Source organism: Aedes albopictus, unplaced genomic scaffold, assembly GCF_035046485.1.
Source record: "Aedes albopictus strain Foshan unplaced genomic scaffold, AalbF5 HiC_scaffold_803, whole genome shotgun sequence".
NCBI lineage: Eukaryota > Metazoa > Arthropoda > Insecta > Diptera > Culicidae > Aedes > Aedes albopictus.
Genome location: NW_026917647.1, coordinates 1 through 7,500, shown reverse-complemented (window position 1 = coordinate 7,500; position 7,500 = coordinate 1).

Here is a 7,500-nt window from a genome sequence, read left to right as displayed (position 1 = left end):
AGCAATAGAATGGCAAAAGATTCCCATCTTGTTTCTCTTGTGTGTTTTTCGCTCGTGTGTGTTTGGGGTCATAATACTTGCTACGGTCGCTATCCTTCTAGCATAGCGTGGTAGCCGTATGGCATTCATGGTGTTCGAAAAAAATTCGAAAAAACATCCTCCCTCTTACGCCGTGTGGCGTTTAGCGTGGTCGACCTCGTGTTCGCCCTCGGTGGGAGTCGATCATGGTTGACCATGGCCGCGGCGTGTCAGTATGCTGTTTGCAACCTATTTGCGAACCCATCATCCGACACTACCTTCCTCCCTATAGGGTTTTACTGGCCAGCTTTGGACGTCGGCCCTGCTTGCTTGGCTAGCGCAAAAAACACCCGACCGCGCTACCGTCGAGTACGGCAGCGGGGTCGCGCCACTTGGCATCACCGTCGGTCCCCACCGGACCGTGCCCGGGCCCCTCAGGGTAGGTCCGCACAGTCAGGGGACCCACCCACGCCACGCTAAGCCCAAATCATTTCCGGCCGAGAGGGACACCGACCGACCTCGCTGGCGTAGTGTATGGCAGCGAGCTCCCATGTCACCCATGGTGGTCGTCGCCTACCACCGACACCAGCGATCGGTGGCTATGGGAATGGGTCCGTGCACACCACTAACAGGCTATGCATCGTTCCATTAGCACCAAGTCCGTCGGTTGGTGGTAAAAACTGACCTCGACCACATTGACGACCGACCTCGCTGACGTAGTGTATGGCAGCGAGCTCCCATGTCACCCATGGTGGTCGTCGCCTACCACCGACACCAGCGGTCGGTGGCTATGGGAATGGGTCCGTGCACACCACTAGTGTGCCATGCATCGCTCCATTCGCACCAAGTCCGTCGGTTGGTGGTAAAAAGTTACCTCGACCACACTGACGACCGACCTCGCTGACGTAGTGTATGGCAGCGAGCTCCCATGTCACCCGTGGTGGTCGTCACCTAGTACCAGCCCCGACCGACACCAGCGGTCGGTGGCTATGGGAATGGGTCCGTGCACACCACTAGTGGGCCATGCATCGCTCTACTCACACCAAGTCCGTCGGTTGGTGGTAAAAAGTTACCTCGACCATACTGACGACCGACCTCGCTGACGTAGTGTATGGCAGCGAGCTCCCATGTCACCCGTGGTGGTCGTCCCGTACTGGCGGCCCTGACCGACAACGTCGATCGGTGGCTATGGAAATGGGTCCGTGCACACCACTAGTGGGCCATGCATCGCTCCATTCGCACCAAGTCCGTCGGTTGGTGGTAAAAAGTTACCTCGACCGCAGTGACGACCGACCTCGCTGACGTAGTGTACGGCAGCGAGCTCATATAACACCCATCATTGTCGTCACCTAGTGGCAGCCCCGACCGACACCAGCGGTCGGTGGCTATGGGAATGCGTCCGTGCACACCACTAACAGGCTATGCATCACTCTATTCGCACCAAGTCCGTCGGTTGGTGGTAAGAAGTTACCTCGACCACACTGACGACCGACCTCGCTGACGTAGTGTATGGCAGCGAGCTCCCATGTCACCCATGGTGGTCGTCATCTGGTGGCAGCCCCGACCGACACCAGCGGTCGGTGGGTATGGGAATGGGTCCGTGCACACCACTAACAGGCTATGCATCGCTCCACTCACACCAAGTCCGTCGGTTGGTGGTAAAAAGTTACCTCGACCATACTGACGACCGACCTCGCTGACGTAGTGTATGGCAGCGAGCTCCCATGTCACCCATGGTGGTCGTCGCCTACCACCGACACCAGCGGTCGGTGGCTATGGGAATGGGTCCGTGCACACCACTAGTGTGCCATGCATCGCTCCATTCGCACCAAGTCCGTCGGTTGGTGGTAAAAAGTTACCTCGACCACACTGACGACCGACCTCGCTGACGTAGTGTATGGCAGCGAGCTCCCATGTCACCCATGGTGGTCGTCACCTAGTACCAGCCCCGATTGACACCAGCGGTCGGTGGCTATGGGAATGGGTCCGTACACACCACTAACAGGCTATGCATCGCTCCATTCGCACCAAGTCCATCGGTTAGTGGCAAGAAGTTAACCCGACTGCAATGATGACCGACCGCGCTGACGTAGTGTATGGCAGCGAGCTCATATAACACCCATCATTGTCGTCACCCAGTGGCAGCCCCGATCGACTCGAGCCGCTCGGTAGGTACGGGGGAATGGGTAAATGCACACTGTCACACTGTCGTACACATCGCTCTGGTCAGACTAGGTGCACCGTACTCTATGACACCGTACTCTATGACACAGATGAGGGCGAAAAGAGGTACAACATCACCGCGGGAGTACCACAAGGGTCAATCCTGGGCCCGGTACTATGGAACGCGGCGTACGATGGTGTATTGAGGCTCACACTCCCACCGGGCGTAAAGCTGGTCGGCTTCGCGGACGACATTACCCTCACGGTATGCGGCGAGTCGATAGAGGAAGTGGAACTGACAGCGGAGCATGCAATCGGCGTAATAGAGGACTGGATGAGGTCACGTCAGCTGGCACTCGCACACCACAAGACGGAAGTGGTGTTGGTGAACAACCGTCAGTCGGAACAACAGGCGGTGGTCACCACAGGCGGGTGTGAGATCAACTCCAAGCGCTCATTGAGGCAACTCGGAGTCATGATCGATGATAAGCTGAACTTTAGTAGTCACGTGGAATATGCTTGCAAGAGGGCGAGCATGGCGATTGCGGCATTATCGAAGATAATGTCAAATAGCTCGGCAATTGTCTCGAGTAAGCGTAGACTTCTCGCGACAGTAGCGGTCTCCATACTACGGTATGGTGCCGCTGCATGGTCGAGCGCGCTAGTGGCCAAGCGAAACGTAGAGAGGCTCGAGAGTACACACAGGTTGATGGCCCTTAGGGTCATCAGCGCATACCGTACGGTGTCAAAGGACGCGGTATGCGTGCTGGCGGGTATGATGCCCATAGCACTTGTGGTGTCAGAGGACGAGGAGTGCTTTGCGAGTCGAGGCACAAGAGGCGCGAGACGGATTGCCAGAACATCGTCGATGTTGAAATGGCAGAGAGATTGGTCAAACTCCAGCAAGGGTAGATGGACACACAGGCTCATACCGAGCGTGTCCAAGTGGACGAGCAGGCCCCATGGCGAGGTGAACTTTCACTTGACACAATTTCTGTCAGGCCATGGGTGCTTTAGGTGGTATCTGCACAGATTCGGACACGCTGGTTCTCCTTCATGTCCGGAGTGTGCAGATTGCGACGAGACCGCGGAGCATGTGCTCTTTGAATGCCCACGCTTCGTGGAGCAAAGGTCGAGTATGCAGGAGATATGCGGTAGAGACATCACTCCCGACAACATTGTTGAAAGGATGTGTACGGGGGAGGACAAGTGGGATGCCGTTTCTTCCTCGGTATCTCGAATCGTCCTTGAACTACAGAGAAAATGGCGAGCCGAACAACAGCTAGTTGAGTTGGCTCCCCCTCCCCATCCAGGAGCTTGAGCCCAACGGGTAGTCTATGCACTAGCCAGGGCCCGAGCCTCCGGGGAAGAGTGAACAACTTAAGGCGGTAGCAGGTGGAACGCTTACCATTAGAGTGTACTCATTGTACGAAGTCATCCCCCCTTCTCGAAGTCATCCCTAACGGGCGTACCGCGAAGGTAAGGAAGAAGAGAGAAAGAGGTTTTAGTGTCGACCCCACATAACCTGAGGACCCACCTCTCGGGTATCTGTAAAGGCAGATTTCCTCTTTCTATAAAAAAAAAAAAAAAAAAAAAAAAGACTAGGTGCACCGTTTGGTCGTTCGGTGGTAAAGTGCTACCTCGACCGCAATGACGACCGACCGCGCTGGCGTAGTGTATGATAGCGAGCTCATATAACACCCATCATAGTCGTCACCCAGTGGCAGCCCCGATCGACACCAGCCGCTCGGTAGGTACGGGGGAAATGGGTTAATGCGCACTGTCACACTGGTGTACACATCGCTCTGGTCAGACTAGGCGCACCGTTTGGTCGTTCGGTGGTAAAGTGCTACCTCGACCGCACTGACGACCGACCGCGCTGACGTAGTGTATGGCAGCGAGCTCATATAACACCCATCATTGTCGTCACCCAGTGGCAGCCCCGATCGACTCGAGCCGCTCGGTAGGTACGGGGGAATGGGTTAATGCACACTGTCACACTGTCGTACACATCGCTCTGGTCAGACTAGGTGCACCGTTTGGTCGTTCGGTGGTAAAGTGCTACCTCGACCGCACTGACGACCAACCTCGCTTCCGCCGTGCACGGGAGCGAGCCCATATAATACGCATCACACCGTTCGTCGGTCGGTCGGTCGGTCGGCCGTTAGATCTGGCAATGGGAAACGAGCTTACTCATCACGCATTATCTTTATCCTTGCCAAGCGCGCGTCGGTCGGTCGGTCGGTCGGTCGGTCCGTAGGAAGGTAGAGAATAGGAACCTAGCTCGCTCATCACACATCGACCCAGCCAAGCGCGTGGCGGTCGGTCGGTCGGTCGGTTGGTAGTTATGTGTAAACCAGTCCATCGGCCAGTCGTGCTGGGCTGGGTGCGTGTGTTGTTGTCTTTGCATATCTAGCAGTGATTGTCATCACCCACCGTTCGCCGTACTTGGGATGAGCTTCGCGCAGGTGAACGGTCGGTCGGTCGGTTGTTAAGTGTTAACCAGTCCATCGACCAGTCGCAGTTGGCCGGTGCTAGGTGCGCGTGGATGGAAGCGCTTTCCCATGCAGCACTTGTCCGATGCGCAGCTGGTTGTGTGCAAGTGGTTGGAGGTGTTGTCTTTGCACATCCCGCAATGATGTCCAGTAGTGAGTAATGTCGCACATGGACTTGGCTTCCCCGCAGTCCAACATCGTGGGCTGGCCTGTGAATGAGAATATCACAAGTGTTGTTCGCTACCGGCCAACATCATGTGCACTATGTGTCCTTCCCTCAGCATGGTGGATCGAACATTGCTGCCAAGTCCAAGTCCAGCTCCAAGTAGGCTTCGCTGTAGTCCAACATGTGAATGAAGATATCACAAGTGTTGTTCGCTACTGACCAACATGATGTGGCACTATGTATCTTTCCCTCATCAGCCGGAGTCCGGAGTCATATCGTATGGGGACTTGGCTTCCCTGTAGTCCAACATGTGAATGAAGATATCACAAGTGTCGTTCGCCTCTGACCAACATGATGTGCACTATGTGTCTTTCCCTCGTCATGGTGGATCGAACTTTGCTGCCAAGTCCAAGTCCAGCTCCAAGTAGGCTTCGCTGTAGTCTAACATGTGAATGAAGATATCACAAGTGTCGTTCGCCACTGACCAACATGATGTGGCCCAAGTCGACGCACTGCACTATGTGTCTTTCCCTCATCATGGTGGATCGAACTTTGCTGCCAAGTCCAAGTCCAGCTCCAAGTAGGCTTCGCTGTAGTCCAACATGTGAATGAAGATATCACAAGTGTTGTTCGCTACTGACCAACATGATGTGGCACTATGTATCTTTCCCTCATCAGCCGGAGTCCGGAGTCATATCGTATGGGGACTTGGCTTCCCTGTAGTCCACCATGTGAATGAAGGTATCACAAGTGTCGTTCGCCACTGACCAACATGCTGTGGCCCAAGTCGACGCACTGCACTATGTGTCTTTCCCTCATCATGGTGGATCGAACTTTGCTGCCAAGTCCAAGTCCAGCTCCAAGTAGGCTTCGCTGTAGTCTAACATGTGAATGAAGATATCACAAGTGTCGTTCGCCTCTGACCAACATGATGTGCACTATGTGTCTTTCCCTCGTCATGGTGGATCGAACTTTGCTGCCAAGTCCAAGTCCAACTCCAAGTAGGCTTCCCCGTAGTCCAACTTCGTGGAGTAGCCTGTGCATGGGAATATCACAAGTGTCGTTCGCTACTGACCAACATCACTATGGCACTATGTGTCCTTCCCTCGTCATGGTGGATCGAACTTTGCTGTCAAGTCCAAGTCCAACTCCAAGTAGGCTTCCCCGTAGTCCAACTTCGTGGAGTAGCCTGTGCATGGGAATATCACAAGTGTCGTTCGCTACTGACCAACATCATGCTGGCCCTATGTGTCCTTCCCTCATCATCCGGAGTCCGGAGTCTTATCGTATGGGGACTTGGCTTCCCCGCAGTCCAACATGAATGAATGAAGATATCACAAGTGTCGGTCGCATACACTGACCAACATCGTGTGCACTATGTGTCCTTCCCTCGTCATGGTGGATCGAACTTTGCTGCCAAGTCCAAGTCCAACTCCAAGTAGGCTTCCCCGTAGTCCAACTTCGTGGAGTAGCCTGTGCATGGGAATATCACAAGTGTCGTTCGCTACTGACCAACATCATGCTGGCCCTATGTGTCCTTCCCTCATCATCCGGAGTCCGGAGTCTTATCGTATGGGGACTTGGCTTCCCCGCAGTCCAACATGAATGAATGAAGATATCACAAGTGTCGGTCGCATACACTGACCAACATCGTGTGCACTATGTGTCTTTCCCTCGTCATGGTGGATCGAACTTTGCTGTCCTAGTCCAAGTCCAACTCCAAGTAGTACCGTATCGTATCGTCCTCCCTCGTGGTGAGTCTTGTTCTACACCCCGTCAGCTTGGCAACTTGCCACCAAACTTGGCTGACTGGTGTGGCCCGGGGCCTGGGCTACTTTCAGGCGTGTCCGGGACTTAAGCGAAAAAGAGAAGTCCACACACCATGGCATACCAGTACACCACACCAGGGTACCAGTACACCAACGGGGGACTTCTCTCTAACGCCACCGCGTCTTCAACAACACGAACACCAGACACACCAGACGGACAACCGCGCGCCTTCGCAGCAACAACCTGCTGCTGCGCCACGCCACGACGCCGCGTGCGTGGTCACGGTCCTCTGGGTTCTGTGTTCTGCGTGTTGTTCACAACACGTCGTCGTCGTCGTCGTCGTCAGAAACGACAACAACAACCTCCAAGCAAGGGTAGTCTGAGAGGATCGAAATGTACACCTCTCTGCAACTCGCAACTCCCAGCCTGTAAACCTATCGTTTGTAGGGGGTCTCAGGTATCGAAATCATATATTGATGCTGAGCAGCGCCACCAGCGTTCCAGTATCTTAGATACTTGCTGTATGGTGCCGCGCGCGGGGGCTTTGTCTGCGTGCATGCAATAAGATGCCAACGTGAGATCACGCTAGCAGGTCTTGTAGGTTTTTTGCCACATGATCGCCGACGACCTATAAGGAGACACTATCAGCTCGGTTTGGTTACGACCTTAGAGGCGTTCAGGCATAATCCAACGAACGTAGCGTTATACCAAAGTCCGGTCGAACTAGTATTGAGCCATTGGTTCGAAGCTGTGGTTCCTCTCGTACTGCACAGCATTTCCGTTAAGATAGCGTTCGTGTTCGTTCGCACACCAGTAGGGTAAAACTAACCTGTCTCACGACGGTCTAAACCCAGCTCACGTTCCCTTGAAAGGGTGAACAATCCTACG